The sequence below is a fragment of the Myxine glutinosa genome, chromosome 4 (genome assembly GCF_964187855.1).
Source record: "Myxine glutinosa chromosome 4, kmMyxGlut1.1, whole genome shotgun sequence".
NCBI classification, from domain to species: domain Eukaryota; kingdom Metazoa; phylum Chordata; class Myxini; order Myxiniformes; family Myxinidae; genus Myxine; species Myxine glutinosa.
The window spans coordinates 209,537,896-209,560,171 of NC_136264.1; the positions used below are offsets into that span (position 1 = coordinate 209,537,896).

The 22,276-nt window shown below is 40.9% G+C and overlaps 1 protein-coding gene across 1 annotated transcript in view; it reads left to right on the forward strand.

The window, feature by feature from the left end:
• Positions 1-22,276, forward strand: part of LOC137425674 (glutamate receptor 2-like) — a 501,515-nt gene that overhangs the window by 17,961 nt on the left and 461,278 nt on the right. The window lies entirely within an intron of this gene.

The window sequence follows — 22,276 nt, forward strand, 5'->3', positions numbered from 1 at the left end:
GCCGGCTTGGGATCCGAGGATCCTGGGTTCGTTGGGTTAGTGGTTAGGGTGCCGGCTTAGGATCTGAGGATCCTGGGTTTGTTTGCTTAGCGGTTAGGGTGCCGGCTTGGGATCCTAGGATCCTGGGTTTGTTGGCTTAGCGGTTAGGGTGCCAGCTTGGGATCCTAGGATCCTGGGTTTTGTTGGCTTAGTGGTTAGGGTGCAGCTTTGGATCTTAGGATCCTGGGTTTGTTGGCTTTGCGGTTCGGGTGCAGGCTTGGGATCCTAGGATCCTGGGTTCGAATCGCGGTCGATCAATGAATTAACACCAGGGTGTTGACTCAGCCTGTCATCCTTCCTTGGTCGGCAAATTGAGTACCAGTTCACTGGTAATTCCCTGTGTGTCGCTAGAGGCGACCAACAGGATTGGCGGCAGGAAGAGCATCTGGCCATAAAACATTGCTTCAAAAAGGGGACCATGGTGCCTGAAAAAGGCCAACCCCTGCTCTGTGGGGAAAAATGGCCTCTAAAGGTGGTTCTTGTTTCTACTCTTACTCATTCCTCATAATTACCATGAGTGAAGCTCCTCGTGGAGTTTTAACGCACATCATTCTGTTCAGGTCTTTTTTCAGATCAATGAATGGAGATTATAACTTCTCATTTTTGATACAACGGAAATATCAAGTGCTTTGACCTATATCCTATATGATTAACTATTGATATAGAATTGCAGGAAACCTAGAGAATGTTCTTCAAACGAAACACCACTCAGCAATACAAAATGTGGCACAACTGTGGTTTGCAAAGTATACCCTGACTGGAACCTGACTGGAACAAAGTATACCCTGAACTCGATATTTACAGAATGCAGTGCACATGGAGTGCATACCGAATCCACACAATGCGCACACACCGAGCGCACACCGTTATGTTCGCGACTTGTGCCTGCGCTGTTCTCTGGGATGGGGAGTGGAGGTGGTCTCACAACGTCCATGTGACACGTCCCCTTAATTCCTACTGGTTTGTGCTACCCTTTCTCATGTGTGGAATGTGGAACGTGCCTGTTGTATGTAAAACTAGCAGGCGTTGCCCCGGGGGGCGGGGGGGCGGGGGGGGAGGCAGAAGAGGCATAAGAGGGAGGGGTGAGGAAGGTAGTGGACAGAGTGGAAGGGGGAAGGGAAATATATAACACATATATATCTTTGGGGGGGGGGGGGTGGCTTTAACAGGCCCCTCCGTTTTATGGGAGGGGGGATGAGATGGAGAAAAATTTTACCCGTGCAAAGAGTGCTTTAACCTCAGTGTTGCCCAGGTAAAAAAGGAAATTGTAATATCCTCTGCCACCATCACCAGGTGGCGCGACACTGTACACATTTACATAGAGAATTTGCGCCCCTCTCCTGGTCCCCCACACCCCTGCATGAGGCTGCGGCCACATAGCCTATGTTACCCCCCATACAAATTGTATTTGTACCCCGAGTAAAGTACATAAGTGTTTATAGTTGGAGTAACCGGCGTTGCTCAAGCGAAAAAGTTACATAAACATATTTGAAATGAGGGCAAATATAATGGAAAAGCAATTACATCCAAATCAGAATCCATCACAAATGTCAAATCATCATTTCACATTTTCGTTCAATATATGCTGGTGTTACATATTTATGTGAATGTATGTGAATTACCATTCAGGTCTTTGCTTATCAATGTGTAGTAGATTAAGGGTTGTTGTGGTTGGAGGGTCAGGAGCCCTTCTGAAAAGAGACCGGAAACGGAAGAGGAAAAGACACGAGGAAGAAAAGTGACGAGGAGTCTTCTTCCTCGCCCCGCTCCGACGAAAGGTGGGATCGACCTTGCGCCGCGTGGAAAAGCGGCGTTCCGAAGCCCGTCTGGCGAGAGGAGTTACTGGGACGTGTACCTACCCGGTGGAGACGTCAAGTTGACGTGGGGCCGTGCACCGACCCCGCGTCTGGCACCGTTCGCGGCACCGTCTAAAAAGACGCGTACGGGTCGCACGTTGGGGCCTAACACGCGTTGCAAGCGGCGTGGGGCTTTTGCTTGCTTTACCGTACCCGCTTCGCGTGGCCACGAGGGGCTGCAGCCGTGGTGCCTGGTACGATACCTGCCCGGTGGAAAAACGTCCACCCGGGGTTCGTTCAACCGCCCGAGTGCTGCGACGCCGACCATCATCTTGGTCAGGAGGGGCCCAGAGACATTGTGAGGGGCAGAGACCAAAAGGGGGTCGTGAGTACAAAAGGGGACACACATATATAAGATGGCCATCTTAAACCTCTAGGGGATTGATTGATTGTTGAGTGTGAATTGTGGATGGTGGATTGCTCGGGGAATATACCCTTGATTGTATCATTGAAATTGTTTGGTATCATTACCCTTGAAATATATCATTGAACATCAGTTTTCTCTTGGGTGGAATTCATAGGGATTGTGTTGCGAAAGCGCATATATACTGCTACTTTCTGGCGAAGTTCCTCTCACGGTCCGGGGGTCACCGAGACCAGGTAGTCACCGAGGGGACCACGTAACACTGGTGAATGTGCCGTTCATCACGTGTCTGAGTTAAGTATGATGACGTTCAGGAAGAAGAAGAAGCCTAACCCCAACTTCGACCGCTTCCAGAATTTTGATTTGCCTTCAAATGTCTGGTAATTGGTTTGTATTTATTTATGTGAATGTGTACTTTTATATAACTGTCATTAATCAAAAAGGCTTCGGCACTATAAAGCGATATAAAAATTATTATTATTTTTTTTTAATGAACGTTTTTCAAACAGAAGATTATTTAAAAAAACATTTTTTGCCTAAAACACTCCCAGGCACTCACTGATGAGCCTCTGAAAGTTTGACGAAGATACATATATACAAAAAATGGTGACACACATACACACCAACGGCTCTCATATATATATATAGAACGGCTCTTTTATGAATAGTCGTGGCCGAAAATATACCTTTGCACTTTTTTCAAATAATGCACCATTTCTCCAGAAAATTGTTGAAATTAAAAATCTTTTGGTGTCCACATTTGTATTTCTTTGGTTTACAGTGGAACAAAACAAAAAAAAGCTGAAAAAAATTACTAAATCTTAGCTTATTCCAAACAGAAATCCTAAAATGGCCCCGACTATGTTATTGGCACCTTTGAGAAGTTGTTAGAAATAATTAGATTTCAAGCAGGTGATTATCCTTTACTTTGGAATTGAACTCACTTGTGGTGAGTTGCAGGTGCCTGTAATATAAAAATCACTCATTCAACCAGTTTGAATAGAGAAAAGGAGTCATTCTGCTGTTTTGTGTCAATGTGTGTACCGCAATGAACATGGAGAAAAGAAAGAAAACCAGAGAATTGTCTGAGGAGGTCAGACACAAGATTGTAGCCAGGCAAGGACAATCTCAAGGCTACAAGTCCATCTCCAGAGACCTTGATGTTCCTGTGTCCACCATACGCAATGTTATCAGGAAGTTTAAGGCCCATGGCACGAAAGCCAACCTCCCTGGTTGTGGTCGCAAGAGAAAACTTGATCGAATATTGCAGTGAAGGATTGTTCAAATGGTGGAGAAAGCACCTCGATCAACTGCCAACCAGATTCAAGCTGACATTCAGACACAAGGTACGACAGTTTGAACTCGCACAATCCATCACCAACTCAATGAAAGGGGGTTCTATGGTAGGAGACTGTAGGGGAAGTAGTGGGGGAGACTCAAGACTCCAATGACCGGACACAGGTTTTACAAAAGGTCTGGTTTATTAACTGGTTGTTCACTTTCATTCCAATACCAAATAACTACCGTTTAACTCAATAGACCAGGTCACTCTATCCGCATGGTCCTTCTCGTTCGGCCGATGTTCCTCCGCCATTCCCGTCGGGCAGAGGTTCTGATGATGGGCGCTCGTTCGCTCCGTCGAGCAGGAGTTATCGTGGCAAGTGCTCCAGGTCAACGTTTGCTCTGGTTTATATGGACAAACTGGAGTTAATCCCCTGTCCGCTGAATGTTAATCCTTTCTCCGCTAATGCCCCGAGGTCATGCATGCACCGAGTCCTGGCATCAACTCGCTCCCCTCCTGCTGTGAGTTCCGTTTACCAAACGATAGGGGGGTGCTCCAGCCTGGGGCTGTGACCAGGTGGACAAGAGATTACCATGTTCGTGCACATTCTTGGCATCCATTTACGAAATCGTTACCAGCCTTTAATCAATGAGTTACCAGTGCCTTTCTTTCATATGTTGCACTGAGTTACACTTCCACAATTCCCTCATCTTTTTGTTTTTGTTTATATTAACCATTAATCTAAACATCAATATAAGTAAACAGTCAATCACTACAAGTAAACATCATTACAAGTATAAGTAAATAATCATAACTTTGGTAATCAAATTCCCTTAGGCATACACCGTCATCCTGCAAGAATCACAAAACATTTCGTTGGTCATTGACTCCTTCCATATTGTTCAATCTATTGCATTTGCATCACAAATATCTTTTCAAAACAACACTTCACCATCACCAAGATACAACAATTTCACTTCATTTTCAAGTTTTGTAAAGCATCTGCACCATCTGGCAAAAACGTTTGCCTCCACACAAATGTTGACTTTGTTTGAAAGGAAGGGCTGATCACTTGTGTTTGAATCCAGGTATGAAACATTTTCTCCTAATGTCTTCATAGCTCCTGCACTACTTCGTGTAGGATTTCGCTGTTGTGGTAACATTGCGGAGTCATAGACTGACCCTGCTCTCCATGTAGCATTCTTGCCACTTTTTGCTGTGAACCATAATGATTCCTTGAACAAGGCCTTCGCCCAGTTGTAGTCGACTTGCCTCCTCCCTCATTATGAGTGGGCAGCAAGTATTGGTGTGACGTTGATTGGCCAGCAAGATGTGGAACAGGGATGCCGGATGCATCCACAATGATGTTGGGACCATGGTGTTCAGGTCATCCATGGTCCATACCAGGAGTGGCCCGCAGAATCGTGCACAGCTGTTGTGACAAGGGCACAGCCGTTTTTTGCAGCTCCATGCTGGTTCCCCGGACGTTGGTGAAGTAATAACATATGTCCCCGCATTTCACAGAGGTTGCAGGTAAAATGTCGTTGTCCTGCAACTTCTGATGTGATGAATGTTCGAAGCCTTTGAACAAGAGTAAGTGATCGCCTTTCTTTCATATGTTGCAGTGTGATCCAGGCAAATGGTCACATCAATTTCCTTGGTGAAGGTAAGCATTCATCTCCAAGTTACACGGGAGAATGTCTTCATCATTCTTTGAGAAAGAGGGTGTATGCCACGATTAACTTCATTTTTTAGCCACAAATTTTCTTTCTCGAACTTCTTCCCAATTCCGTTAGCACTCCCTTCAAAATGTGATCTCGTCTTATCTTTATGCTCAGTCACATCTGAATCTGCTTTCCACACACACTGAATCAGATAGGGTACATCTTACCATGAAATCAGCATAATCATGTATATCTTCCGACAGTTTCACATTCAACAATTTGTTGTTTTCCCTTACAACATTCAAAAAGTTATACTCATTTATATGCGTCACACAAATAATATTCAATCAGGTATGTATTTCACTACTAAACTAAGAATAGCATCCACAATTGCTTTCAGGTTAATATAGTTCAAAAATTAGCTTGTGCAGGTATTTTAGCACTACTCTAAGAAAATAAATTGTATATGATTACAATCACAAACAGGAATATCTAATTCCAAACAAAAATTTTCCCAAACCAACAAATTAAGCATAATGTATAATTACCATAATTCCTCTCCACTTTTTCTTTTTCCCTTTTTTTTTTTTTTCTAACAGTGTGTCACTCGTGGTGATATGAGTTCACTGATATTGTGATTGACACAACTCATAACATTGTCGTTATGCCATTATCTTAATTCTACTGTTTATGTCGCCATAAAAGTTTTCCTTTTCTGGTTCCACATTTCTTTCCTCATTTGTCACTTCATGCGTTATCATCGTGTTGTTGGTTACCTTATTCAAACACACCGTCACTAAGGCTTTCAAGCAAGCCACCACTAAAACAATTGCCAATATAACTACTAAACCAACAAACAAGGCTGCTACTCCTTGTATATATTCATACCTATGACATAGTTATATGTCGATGACATTCAACATTATATACCAAACTAACAAGCTTCCTAAAAGGTAAATAAAGAAAATCCCTTAATATGTAACATAAATCAGATTATTTGTCTTACCCTGATCCCCCTATCTCCCGGGGTTGAACTCAATCCCCTGATCATGAGTGTAGTTGTGATACATTTTTTTTTTTTTTTTTTTCACTCATTTGTATTAATATCAGCAGGTAATTGTATGTCATGTAGGCAAATAAATGTCACTATTCCAAGTAGGAATATCACATGTTGAAAATGTAATGTTTATCAATGCAAGGGGTGTTAAAATGTAATTCAAATGACTGTAAATCACGACTATCATTTATCTGCCACTGAATGTTCTGCTGGGCTGCTAGGTGCAGCCTTATTTTCTGTGGGATCGTCCACCTTAGCCCCATGTGCTTGTTTGCAATGAGGGGCATGAATCCAACTTTCTATTTTGGGTCCATATTTTTTTCTATTCTTATCAATCTCCTATGGTTTATAATTTCGTTCCAAGATACCGCAACCAAAGGTTTTAACCAAAGCTCTACCAAACTATTTCCAATTTGAACAAAAAATGCCAGTGAAACAATGATTCGAAGAATTAACTTCAAGGGGTCAATAAATTTATTCTATAGCCAGATCTAATTTTCCCATCCAATAGTTTGCCTTGCCACATGTCATATTATAACACTTTAATAAACCTTCGAAAAATGTTTCCCATCTCAACAAATTTCCTTTTTTTCAAATAGCCATGTGTAACTTACGTATTTAACTACAATTTCCTCTCAATTTGTTTGGCCTAACTGGCCGCAAAAGTGGCTGCCAGCATGCAGTACCGTTTTTTATCTACCAAGGAAGTGTTCGTCCACACAAGACCTCTACCAAAATGTTGTTTGTAAAAACAAATCTGGGATTTCTGATTACATGGATGCACACTCTCAGGACATTTTCAGGCTGCTGTTAACAATCCACTACGATAACTTAATTCCTTTACCCACAATCAAATAATTAGTACAAATTGAGGATATTATCTCTATCACATTCTTTTATAGATTCATTATGTTGGATCTAATTTTTCCCAATAATTTTCCACTGCTGTAAGGCAGAACAATAGCTCTCATAAGTCTTAGTAATATCGTACTTAATTTGCCCAGCATCGAATAATTTATTTACTATCCTTTCTCATCTGTTAACCAGTGACTTTGTTTAAACTCCAGAACTGAAAACCCACAATAGTTCAAACCAGCAAAATTTTCTTTACTATTTTCCCATATCATCTATGCCTAAAACACATCCATACATACAGCACAATTTATATGGTGATAAAATTCAAGTTTATATATATAAAAATCCGTGAGCTGAGTACTCTGGGAAGTCGGTGTAAGACCTCTCCCAAATTTGGCTAATTTTGTACTCCCACATTTTTATGAAGCTCATATCCATAAATAGCTTTGATTGTAATCATTGTAATATTAATTGTAATTGTAATTGTAATTGTATTGTAATTGTAACATTGTAATTGTAAATAGCTTGTAATCCCTGGTGTTGGGCTAGTGGCTAGGGTGCCGGCTTAGGATTCCTAGGATCCTGGGTTCGAATCCCGGTCGATCGCTGAATTAACGCCAGGGGGGTTGACTCAGCCTGTCATCCTTCCGAGGTCGGCAAATTGAGTACCAGTTCACTGGTAATTCCCTGCTTGTCGGTAAAGGCGGCAAAAAAGGGTTGGCGTCAGGAAGGGCATCCGGCCGTAAAACATTGCTTCAAAAAAGGGGACCGAAAAACAACAACAACCACAGTTCCCGAAAAAGGCCAACCCCCGCTTGCGGGGAAAAATGGCCTCTAAAGGTGGTTTTTTTTTTTTTTTTTTTTTTTTTTTTTATATCCATAAATAGCTTTGATTCTCATATAAATTCTATCAAAATGGAATCTCAAGATTACTCCCAATTTTCACTATCAATGAATTTATTATCAATGAATGGCTGCTCATAACTCAGCAAATCAATTTTTTTTTTTTATATTCCATCTCCCTTGACAAAAAGGATAATGTTCATAATCAAATTATATTTCTATTTTATTTTACTAATTCTCTCGATATGCGATCCCATCCACATGGAACTATCTATTTTCAGACAAGGCACACTGTCGGTGTCAACAATCTTGTAAGATTGATACACAAAAACACTAACATTGACACACAAAATACCCACACACACATGCATTATGCATATTTGTTTGCGTTGGAACCATTTTATTTACAGATCAGATGGGTGTCAATTTTATTTCAATTTCATAAAATTTGTCAATCAAATTAAAAATGCTTATACACAAATAAACTAAACGTTTATTCTTAGAAAACCCCTATGACGTCACATTGACATTACCCTTTCAGTTCCCACAATAATTTATCCAAATTTGACTACACACCCATTTGCATGTCAGTCGACCACTGACCTATCAATCATGCGGAACAATAGTCCGAAATTCCCACCTGATCATCATGTGACCCTTGTCACTTGGTTTCAAAAATTTGCAAAGCAATTGTTCCAACTTTGTAAATTGAAAATTGTGTGCCCAATATAAAAGATCCAATTTCGGCATGTGATCAATTAATTACTAATTTGCTTACAAGCAAAAGAAAAAAAAAAAGAAAAAAAAAAAAGAATAATTCTTGCTCCGAAAACTTTTCAGACCCAAGAATCATCGACAGTTATTCATGTTTGTCCAGTAATCTAATTTGTTGAGGCCAATCGTCATTTGGGATTTGTCGCAATGAAGGCCTAATCATTGTCTGAGGTATCGGTCAGCACTGGTACCCTTGATCTTGGTTTACCCTATTAACTTGTCTTCCTGTTGACATACGGACATCTTCTTCTCCAATGTCCCATCTTTCCACACTTGAAACACCGGTTTCTGTCGTTGTCTGATCTGTGCACCTGTGCACTTGTATTGCTGGGCTGCATCTCTACATCCCTGAGTTGCCACTGCAATCTCTCGTTATCTCCTGAAACACGAAAAAATTCTCTGTACCGTCCTTTTTGGGGAGACAACTGGAAATCAGATGGGACAACTGTCACTTTCATTCCTAATTTCGAGGGCAGTTGTGCATTTGTCTCCTCCACTGTATCCTGTATCCTTTTTATTTTAAGTTCTAGATCCGTTATCCGTTCTTGCTGTTCCCGTTGTCTGGATTCACCATCCCAAAGATGGAATGCAAGCCAGTCTACCGTTAGATTCTGTCTCTTCCTGGCTTTCAATCTTTGTTCCAATCTTTCCAATCGACTTCGCTCAAATGTACCATCTCTTGGAAACTCCTCATCATGTCCCTTTGTCCACAAATACCAATTCTCGACCTGCCTTATAGCTTCGGCACCATAACGGTCGTACATATGATGTGTACAAGTACCTTTTTGTGGAATCTCTGGTTGTCCTTGTGTATTCTTGCAGGCTCCATTTCCCATTCTGCCTTTTATCAAAGTAGCGTTGGATGTGTTGTAGCTTGTTCCAGGTTCCTCTAAAGCTTCACTCGTACCTCCAGGAAGGATCTCTCCACCTGTTCACACGGTGATTTCCAGAGAGTCTCCCTCAGCTGTGGCTTTTGCACAATCCAATCTCACAGATCAGTATTTGCAGATGAGCCGGAGGGTCAGTATGAAATGGGTGAATCCTCAGGTGTCCGCTCTGTTGACGGGGAAATCACACAATGGTAACCGCACATATATATCTGTATATAAACTCACCACCTTGCTCAATTTTCCCAGGTTGTCTCCACATTGATAATATCTCGCAAAGATATCAAAGCTTCTTTCTTGAGACCGCATTTTCATCAATCAAACAATCAATATATTCAATTCAATTTATTCAGTTCAATTTATTCAGTTAAATTTATTCAATTAAATTCAATCAATTAGATTCAATCAATCAAGAATATCCAATCATATCATTCAACTTCTTCCATGATTGTCAAGAATATCCAATCATATTATTCAACTTCTTCCATAAGTGTGAAGAATATCCAATCATATCATTCAACTTCTTCCATAAGTGTGAAGAATATCCAATCATATCATTCAACTTCTTCCATGATTGTCAAGAATATCCAATCATATCATTCAACTTCTTCCATAAGTGTGAAAAATATCCAATCATATCATTCAACTTCTTCCATAAGTGTGAAGAATATACAATCATATCATTCAACCTCTTCCATAAGTGTGAAGAATATCCAATCATATCATTCAACTTCTTCCATGATTGTCAAGAATATCCAATCATATCATTCAACCTCTTCCATAAGTGTGAAGAATATCCAATCATATCATTCAACTTCTTCCATAAGTGTGAAGAATATCCAATCATATCATTCAACTTCTTCCATAAGTGTGAAGAATATCCAATCATATCATTCAACTTCTTCCATGATTGTCAAGAATATCCAATCATATCATTCAACTTCTTCCATAAGTGTGAAGAATATCCAATCATATCATTCAACTTCTTCCATAAGTGTGAAGAATATCCAATCATATCATTCAACTTCTTCCATGATTGTCAAGAATATCCAATCATATCATTCAACTTCTTCCATAAGTGTGAAGAATATCCAATCATATCATTCAACTTCTTCCATAAGTGTGAAGAATATCCAATCATATCATTCAACTTCTTCCATAAGTGTGAAGAATATCCAATCATATCATTCAACTTCTTCCATAAGTGTGAAGAATATCCAATCATATCATTCAACTTCTTCCATAAGTGTGAAGAATATCCAATCATATCATTCAACTTCTTCCATAAGTGTGAAGAATATCCAATCATATCATTCAACTTCTTCCATGATTGTCAAGAATATCCAATCATATCATTCAACTTCTTCCATGATTGTCAAGAATATCCAATCATATCATTCAACTTCTTCCATAAGTGTGAAGAATATCCAATCATATCATTCAACTTCTTCCATACACATGCATTATTTACAGATCGCTAGAGAAAAAAAAAACACGAATAATAGATAAACCCGTGTGTAAGACCTCTCCCAAATTTTGTCCGCTCATTCACTTTTCCTGATTCGCATCAAGGATCTCCATCATCAGACAGCGTACTTAATTCCGCATTTTAATGAGAATTCAACAGGATTTTACGACTCAAAGGAAAAAGAACGAGCAGACCTTTTGCAGGACGATCGTTACAAAATCGTTACATATATTAAAGTATTTATAATGTCGAAAAATCATATCTTAATTCTTACAAAATTTGGTTCTTTGAATAAATCACAGCACCGGGAGAACCAGCTCAAAAAATGGATCTTCGTGTTTATTCAGCACCCTAGTAATTGGTTCTTTGTGTACTAATTACACAGCACCCAGGCCCCGCTCATATGGATCTTTGTGCAGCGCTGCACAGCACCTGAGCAAAAGGGGTTTCATCTACATTTTCCTTATCCGGTGTACCATCCGTGATATTTGTTTGCTCATTCACTATTCCTGATTCGTCATCAAGGATCTCCATCATCACACAGCGTACTTAATTCCGCATTTTAATGAGAATTCAACAGGAATTTACGACTCAAAGGAAAAAGAACGAGCAGACATTTTGCAGGACGATCGTTACAAAAATCGTTACATATATTAAAGTATTTATAATGTCGACAAAAATCATATCTTAATTCTTTGCATTTATATAATCACAAACTTTGCATCTTTGCAATGAAAGCAATTAATTCCATAACTCCATATTACCTCAATTTATATATATATCCAATCTCACAGAAATACACACCCACAAAAATAAACAACATTTATTCCGTTCAACAGAACAAACATTTCCTCTATCATGACATGCATGTCTTCAAAATTATATGACCAAGAGAAAAAGTAAAATTAATTAAAAACTGCGGGCAGTGATGATCCGGGGACCATACCGCTCCATCCTGATTGGACGAGTGCGTGCTAGAGTCGTTAACAACGACAGTCCAGATCCGATTGTTCAAAATTTCAACTCAATCGATCGAAAAATGAACGCAGGGATGCATTTTAAAGGTGCAGTGGCACTAACTGAGTTGCCACGAATATGGCCACGAAATTGCCAATATGGCCATCACAAAATATTTTCCTTAATCAATTGGCTCATAGCATAACCAATCTGCAAGTATTTCATCCGAAGATGTATCTCTGAGGACTTTTAATTAAATAAGTCATTTATAAATCAACGAGTTAATTTATTAAATGATTAATCAATAAATCAAAATTTTCCTTGACAGCCACATCACTCGGTCAGTGTCATGTCCAAATATCAGCTTCCTTACTCAAAAGGTGCCTGAGTTAATGTAATGTAATTACTGTAATAAGATTACTGCAATTACTGTAATGATTACTGTAATTACTGTAATTACCGGAACTGTAATTACTGTAATTACCTCAGGTAATTACTGTAATGTAATTACTGTAATTTAATAAGAAATGTAATTAATTAAATAAGTACTTCATTAATCGCTAATAATTAAATAACTCGTGAATTCTTATCCGATTTACTTAACATTTGAGTGTCCCCAAAACGTTGGAGCAAAACGTTGCAACAACGAAAGTGAAACGTTGTAGCGACGTTGTGGAAACGTCAGCAAAACACAACATTTGAATGTTCCCAAAACGTTGGAGCAAAACGTTGCAACAACGAAAGTGAAACGTTGTAGCGACGTTGTGGAAACGTCAGCAAAACACAACATTTGAATGTTCCCAAAACGTTGGAGCAAAACGTTGCAACAACAAAAGTGAAACGTTGTAGCGACGTTGTGGAAACGTCAGCAAAACACAACATTTGAATGTTCCCAAAACGTTGGAGCAAAACGTTGCAACAACGAAAGTGAAACGTTGTAGCGACGTTGTGGAAACGTTAGCAAAACACAACATTTGAATGTTCCCAAAACGTTGGAGCAAAACGTTGCAACAACGAAAGTGAAACGTTGTAGCGACGTTGTGGAAACGTCAGCAAAACACAACATTTGAATGTTCCCAAAACGTTGGAGCAAAACGTTGCAACAACGAAAGTGAAACGTTGTAGTGACGTTGTGGAAACGTTAGCACAACCCAACATTTGAATGTTCCCAATTTATCCCATTAAAATCCCATTAAAATCCCATTAAAATCTTCAGACAAACCACTAGCAAAATTATTCCTAGGACTAAAATTACCAGGACCATTATCAAACATTTATCAAAATATTAGGACCATCATCCAACCAATGAATGACTCAATCCTTTAATGACTACATCCAAACCCAGACATTTTGAGGTCCGTAACTTTAATACTTCAAATTTTCCATTCCTTCCCTTCCTGATCCTTAGATGTAGGGATGGGTTCTTTTTAGGATCATGTTGCATCGAGCATTATTTTCCAAAACAGTGTGAACATTAAACCACACCATTACCTCTGACATCCCACCATTAACACCAGCTTTCCCATGATGTCGCGATATGACCCCATAATCCCACAAAACTCTTCGTTGCTTTAACATCCAATATGAAAATTCTCATTTAACCCGTTCAAAGAACGTCCATTTCACAAAATCGAACCAACCACAACCTTCGCCATTAATATCTATTGTAAGCGTGCCGAATCAGTAAGCATTCATCTCCAATGAGCCTCGACCAGAGGGTGGTTGTTACTCACAAACACTCGTCGCTAGCTGTTCCATTGTCTGCCGATTCCCACTCTGCTGCCGATTTCCACTGAGCCATCAGAGTGGAATTTGGAATTTTTTATTTCTCTGAGCTCATGAAAGTGGTGACAATGGGTGGTCTGCCATTGCTTTTCCACAAAAGCATCTTTCACCTTTCAATAAAATATTTGTACCAACCAAATCTGCGAGTATGGGGCGCAGAGAAAATACACAAAAAGCAACAGCCCTGGCTTTGCTTCCTGGAAGCTTCCTGGAAGCTTCCTGCAAAACGCTTTGCTTCTCGCAAAACGTCCGCCAATGGGAACTAGAGGGAGGGGAGGGAGAAGGAGCGGGAGCAAGAGACAGGGTGCCGGAATAGACATGAGGGACAATGAGGGACAGTGAGGGAGTGTTGGTATGCAATTTTCATCCCAATCGCCATCTTTCACAATAATTCTGGACCGGCATGAGGTGGGGTTGTCTGTCATAAATTTATTTGTTGATCGAACGAGTTTTAGACATGGCGGGAAAACTGAAAAAAAAAATTCTCTCCTCCACCCCTTTTTTTTTTTTTTTTTTCTTTCTTTGGACCCACGGCTTTCGTCCTACACAATTCCGTTTAATTTGTCTAAATCCGACCAGTCGTTCCAAAGATATAAGCCGTTTTGTCGCAATACCATAAATTGGAATGAGGTAAAAATATATATATATAAATATAATTCCATTTCCCGGCTCCCTGTCGCACGCCGAGCAAGTCGCGTGCTTTGAACAAGTGCAAAAAAAAAAAAAAAAATACTTTACACGTGTACGGGTGTGTAAACGAGTGTACCGGCCTTACACGACTTGGAAGCAAATGGTCGCATGGTGCACTCATGCTCCGTTTGCTCCCAGGTCACAGTAAGGCCCTTAATGACCAGCGCCGACCTGGTGCATTTTATTTAGACAGCGCAAAAAATACGTATTTACAGAAATCTTTTAGAAAAACACGAATAATAGCTACAGTCGTTTATCGAAGTACCATTCGTGATGGGTCACGCCACCTATATCGCGGCATCGGTGCGCAAGGAAGCCCCAGACCACCTCCTCCACCATGTATGTACAAAATTATTTCCAAGTTCGTAAATCATATTGGACAAAAACAAGACACACTCACCTTTTAAAGACTTGTTTGTGTACAATTGATGTCAGCGGTGCCTCCAAATTGTAGGGGAAGTAGTGGGGGAGACTCAAGACTCCAATGACCGGACACAGGTTTTACAAAAGGTCTGGTTTATTAACTGGTTGTTCACTTTCATTCCAATACCAAATAACTACCGTTTAACTCAATAGACCAGGTCACTCTATCCGCATGGTCCTTCTCGTTCGGCCGATGTTCCTCCGCCATTCCCGTCGGGCAGAGGTTCTGATGATGGGCGCTCGTTCGCTCCGTCGAGCAGGAGTTATCGTGGCAAGTGCTCCTTGACTCAACGTTTGCTCTGGTTTATATGGACAAACTGGAGTTAATCCCCTGTCCGCTGAATGTTAATCCTTTCTCCGCTAATGCCCCGAGGTCATGCATGCACCGAGTCCTGGCATCAGCTCGCTCCCCTCCTGCTGCGAGTTCCGTTTACCAAACGATAGGGGGGTGCTCCAGCCTGGGGCTGTGACCAGGTGGACAAGAGATTACCATGTTCGTGCACATTCTTGGCATCCATTTACGAAATCGTTACCAGCCTTTAATCAATGAGTTACCAGTGCCTGTCTTTCATATGTTGCACTGAGTTACACTTCCACAAGACCCAGGAGGACCCCACTGCTGAGAAAGGCCAAGTGGAGTTGGCCAAAACACACCTGAACGAGCCAAAATCCTTCTGGGAGAATGTCCTGTAGACAGATGAGACCAAATTAGAGGGTTTTTTTGTAAAGCACATCATCTCTATGTTTACAGAAAAACAAAATGAAGCCTTCAAAGAAAATAACACCTTCCCTACAGTTAAACGTGGAGGAGGTTCAGTGATGTTTTGGGGTTGCTGTGCTGCCTCTGACACTGGGTGCCTTGAATGTGTGCATGGCATCATGAAATCAGGAGATTACCAAGGCATTTTGGAGCGCAATGTTCAACCCAGTATCGCAAAGCTGGGTCTCTGTTGAAGGTCATGGGTCTTGCAGCAGGACAATGACCCCAACACAAACTTCAAAAAGCACCCAGGAATGGTTCAAGACAAAATGCTGGACTGTTTTGAAGTAGCCAGCAATGAGTCCAGATCTAAATCCCATTGAACACCTGTGGGAAGATCTGAAAACAACAGTTGGGAGAAGGCACCCTTTAAATCTGGGAGAAATTGAGTAGCTGGCACAAGAAGGGTGGGCCAAACTGCCAGTAGAGAGATGTAGGAAGCTCATTCATGGCTGTAGGAAGCACTTCACTGCAGTTATTTTGTCCAAAGGTTGTGTGTTTGTATTTTTGTCTGAATGGAGGATCCTCAACGTAGGAATTGCAATTAGGTTTACCTCAACATACATTTTATCACCGTGCATTATTTGTTGCATTTCGGTGTCGTTTCGTTGTTTGTGGGGTTCGGAATAACCCCCGTGTTGCTTCCTTTAGGTAAGGACATCGCCGTCGTTAGCCCCACGCACGCCATAAAAGGAACTGCCATTAACTCTGTTGGACACCTCGGGGGTAAAAACTGCTCGGCTATCTGTAACCGGTGGTGTCAATCGCCGGCGACACGACAATACGTATATATGTATATATATTGTTGCGGATTCGGGGGTCGGCTCTCCCCTTATCAAGGGGGGGGGGGGGGGTTAATCCCCTTGTCCTTTTAAGCTGGCCATCCCGAGTCCTGGAAGCTACAACGCTCCTCCCGGTCGGTCTTGGGTAGGGTGATTTGTCAATTTGGGTCCCAAATACCTAATTACCAACACCGACCGCGAGCAGGGAAATAACTCCCGCCCGAACCACGGACATTGATGGAATATTGCCGAGCGGTTAGCAATCCGCGATCCGAGCCATTAACAAATACTAAACCGGATTCTAAGCAGTTCCGAAATCTTGCCACAGGTACTCAATGGAAAGAAAGGACGGAGGCAATTGGATTAGGGAAAAACCAAGAAATAACAAGGTGAATTTATTTACAAGCAAAAAGAAGAGGAAAGGAAAGAATGTACAGGAAGGAGAAGAAGGAGCAGGACACAGGGCAGGCTTAACTATACAGTCTTAACCCCAGACAAATGTACAAACTCACACGGGATGGTAGTGGGTAGGGTGGAAGGTCCAGGTAGATGATCCAGGCTCCAATCGACCCCCGTGCAGGCTCCGGTTCCGCAGGCGAAACCCGGCAGGCAGCTCTGCGTATCGTTGGCGCGCGACCGGACCTTACATATAGTGGGGGGGGGGGGGGGGGTAGTCCTTCGCAAATATGCGCTCTTGGATCAGTTCTTTCAATAAGCGCCTATAGCCACAAGTTCGTTATCAGCCCTCTCTCCCAACGAGTCCGTTGTGCGCAGTTCTTTCGAAAGGAGTCCATTTGCAAAGCGCGTATATCATCCAGTCCTTCAATAACGATGGTCCCCTGCGCAGTCTGTTACAATCGAGCTCCCTCACGCAGTCCGTTACAATCGAGCTCCCTCACACAGTTCGTTACAGCCAGACCCCACCAAGCGCCGTCTCCAACCCGAGTCGACTCTCTCAAAAAGGCTCGCGCTGGCGCTTATATAACGCGGTTCAAGATCAATGCACGCGCTTGGAAACCACGCCCGCCAGCGAGCTCACCTTAACCCTGGTTGGCTGGTAAGGGCTTACCGGCTCTGCCCTTGATGGTGAGTTGACAGGGCCATGCCTTGCTCTTGTTGTTCCGCCCCCTTTTTCCTCGGGCCGACCGCATGGTTAATGGCGTTGCTTTGGCGGAAGCTCAGCGAGGCAGCGAACGCTGCTAACAAAAGGCGTGTAATAGAATTGGAAGGGACAAGGCACCGTCTGCAGGGGTGCATAATGGCGCCGTTTGGAGAGAGCGATTGGAAAATGAGCGAATGGGGCCTATCTTATTTGATTAATGCAACGCAGATTCAACTATTGGGAATACGGCCTTATCTAAAACACATACTAATGAAATAACTAAAGTTCCTATGGTGGCCTACATGTTGCATATGGACTAATTAAGGGTGCGACCTTTAACCTTTTAATAATGGAATATTTACAAGAATTATTTACAAAGTGAGGGTTCTAAAACCGCAACAATATATATACATACATACATACATACATACATACATATATATATATATATATATATATATATATATATATATATATATATATATATATATATATATATATATACATATATACTGGAAAGGTTGATGCGGTGGGCAAAGATGGGATTTAAAGCAAGAAAGTCGAGGAGTGTGGAAGTGAGACGAGGAGTGGTGGATAACGTGCACAGGTTTGAGCTGGGAGGGGAGGTGGTTCCATCATTGGTGGAGGCCCCTGTGAAGAGTTTGGTAAGATGGTATACAGTGGAGTTGAATGATGTGGGAAGAGTGGAGGAGGTGAGAAAAGAGCTTTTGAGAGGTTTGAAGAGGATTGATGGATGTGGTTTGCCAGGTAAGTTGAAGGTATGGTGTTTGAAGTTTGGATTGATGCCATGAGTATTGTGGCCATTGATGATGTATGATATTGCGATTGGGCATGTAGAGAGGATGGAGGTTGTGGTGAGTGGGTTTGTGTGGAGGTGGTTGGGAGTGCCATGCTGTTTGACGAACATTGCCATTTATGGTCAGGGTGGAAAACTCCAGTTTCCCTTGACATCATTAACCGAGGAGTTTGAGGTTGTGAGGGTGCGTAAGTTCATGATGTTGCGGGATTCAAGTGATGCAGTGGTAAAGAATGCTCTCCCAGAGAAGAAGGGAAGTCGGAAGTGGAATGCAAGAGCAGAGGTGGACGAGATGGAGGAGCGGTTGCAACAGGAGGAGGTCATGGGGATGGTACAGCACGGGAAGCATGGCTTGGGGTGGATGAAGCATGAGCGATGGGGAAAGGCATGTGTGAAAGAGAGGAGGAAGATGGTTGAGAGGGAGGTGAGAAGAAATGAAGAGCAGGGGAGATATGTGAAAGCAGTCGGTCAGGCACAGCAAGGTGCTTGGACTAGGTGGGAAGGTGTGGGGGTGAGGATGTTGAAGTGGCAAGAGATTTGGAGGTGGAGCCAATATTGTTGAATTTCCTGTGCGGGCAACGTATGATGTGCTTCCATCACCAGTAAACTTGAGATTGTGGGGGTTGTTGCAGGAGGAGAGATGTTATTTGTGTGGAGGTGTGGGAACGGTGCAGCATGCACTGAGTGCATGTTCAGTGGCATTGGCAGGCAGCAGGACAATACAGGTGGCGACATGATCAGGTGATGGTGGTGGTGGTGCAGATGGTGCAACAAGAGGTGCTGAGGTCGAGAGAGAGAGAAGAGTGGAGAAGGAGACTGATGGGGGAGAGGTGTGGTTTGTCAAGGAGGGCCAAGTGGTAAGAGGTGGAAAGAGGAGGATGAGGTGGAAAGCAAGAGGGCTGTCAGATGCTTGTGATTCGCAGGTGGTGGCAGACCTTAAGCCACAATTGGTATTCCCAGAAGAGATCTGTGTGACAAGGTTGTGGCCTGACATTGTCATTTGGTCAGGTGCAACAAGACAGGTCATCTTAGGGGAATTGTCTGTACCTTGGGAAGAGAACATGGAGGAGGTGCACGAGAGGAAGAGAGGAAAGTACAGTGAGCTGGAGGCAGAGTGCCGGGAGAAGGCTTGGCGAGTTTCGTGTCAGCCATTTGAGGTGGGGTGTAGAGGGTATAGTGGAAATTCCTTTTATGCATTTCTTGCTCGGCTTGGAGTGTGTGGGACAGAAAGAAGGAGGATGTGTGACAAGGTGGCCCAGGTTGCCTTGAAAGGCTCATTTTGGAATTGGAGGAAGTTTATGGAGGACACCTACATCACAAGTCGATCTCTTGAATTATTTGGTGTTGTCATCTCAGAGTCTGACAAAGAAGTATCACTGAGTTTTCTGGAAAAGGAGCCACACCTGTGGAACACAGACAGCTCATACTTGAGAAGAAGATACGCAGCATGAAGGTTATCAATGACTGTGCTGAGTGAGGTGTTGCTCTCATCAAAACTTTCCATGACACTCTGACCAAGAATGAAGAGCAGAAGCAATTTGTGTTGAGAGTTGTGAAACTTCATCGTGAAAACTTTCCAGTGTCAACCAAAGCCATCTTGTCAAAGAAGAAGGCAATGTTTTGAAACACAAGTTTCTGAAAACAATGTTACGTAAAATCATTCAAATTATGTGTATTCTGATGTTTACTTTGTTTTAATTGTTCTGATAGATTTGTTTTATCGTCTCTGACAGATATTTTATATTTTCTGATGGATGATTTATTTTTTTCCAATAAATGATTTATTGTCAAATTAATACATGAATGTTTAATCTACTGTTTTGTTTTTAATCTTAATTTGACTGTATGAATGAACAATGAACAATTGAACATACATGTACATTGTACAATGGCACATTGTACATAATTATTTATTAGTTTACTAACAAACAACAACAATAACAATAATAAATAATTTGAGTAATTGAAAATAGATAATTATCTATGAATTGATGTATGATGCTATAAATTCTGTATCTTATTATTCATTAAAATTTGTCAACATTTTGAGCAACCTCTAAATATTGACCAATTAAGCTCAACTTTTCACCACAAACTACTTTCTTCAATAGGAATAGGGGCAGGCTTGTGGAGAAATGAAAATCAAATCTTCAAATTTTTGGACCACCCGAATATATATGTATGTATATATGTATATATCTATGAGCCAAACTAGTATATATATATCTACACATATATACATACATATATACATACGTACATATATACATACGTACATATATACATACATATATACATACATATACACATACATATACTGTGTATATATATATATATATATATATATATATATATATATATATATATATATATATATATATATATACAATATATGTATGTATATATGTATATGCATGTATATATGTATGTATATATGTATATATGTATATATGTATGTATATATATATACAGTATATGTATGTATATATGTATATGCATATATATATGTATGTATATATGTATGTATGTATATATGTATGTATATATGTACGTATGTATATATGTACGTATGTATATATGTATGTATATATGTGTATATGTGTAGATATATATATATAAATATATATACTAGCTTGGCTCGGCTCGCTGCGCTCACGTCACCACGCGTCGTCACCACGCGTCGTCACTGAGGAACAGGCTTATTTTAGCTGAGGATAATGACTGTATCTGAGTTGCTATGTTGTCATGATTTACACCAATCATAATACAATTACTTTGCACAAATGTATTTGTTGTGTTTGTGATATTACATTTTTATAGGCAATTTAGGTTGAAGATTTAGGTTGAATGTTTTTTTTTCAAGAAAGAACCCCTCAGCACACACATTGGGGAGGGGTAGGTGCAGACTGGAAGTTTGGGACGATTACACCTCACCACCACGTAATTCAAAACACCTCACCACCACGTAATTCAAAACACCTCACCACCAAGTAATTCAAAACACCTCACCACCACGTAATTCAAAACACACCACCACAAAATTAAAAACACCTCACCACCACAAATTAAAAACACCTCACCACCACGAAATTAAAAACACCTCACAGCCATAAAACACGTAATGAAAACACCTCACCACCACGAAATTAAAAACACCTCACAGCCATAAAACACGTAATAAAAACACCTCACCACCACAAATTAAAAACACCTCACCACCACAAAATTAAAAACACATCACAGCCATAAAACACGCAATAAAAACACCTCACCACCACAACATTAAAAACACCTCACAGCCATAAAACACGTAATAAAAACACCTCACAGCCACAAAATTAAAAACACCTCACCACCACATCATAAAAAACACCTCACCACCAAGTAATTCAAAACACCGCACCACCACGTAATTCAAAACACCTCACCACCACATAATTAAAAACACCTCACCACCACGTAATTATAAATACCTCACCACCACGTAATTCATAACACCTCACCACCATGTGATTTAAAAACACCTCACCACCACGTCATTTAAAAATGCCTCACCACCACGTCATTTAAAAACACCTCCTCACCACATAATTCAAAATACCTCACCACCACGTGATTCAAAACCACCACAACGTTATTAAAAACACTTCACAACCACGGAAACAAAAGTTTGAGGGAGTCGTTAAGTGACAACACAGACACTGCCCAGATGTGTAGAAATATAGATAAATGACTGTACCCGAGTTGCCGTTTTGTTATGGTTTAAACCAATCATATTTCAAACAATTATTTTGCACAAATGTATTTGTAATATACGTGATATCACATTTTATAAACAATTGAAGTTGAAAAAAAAACTTCCCCAAAAAAA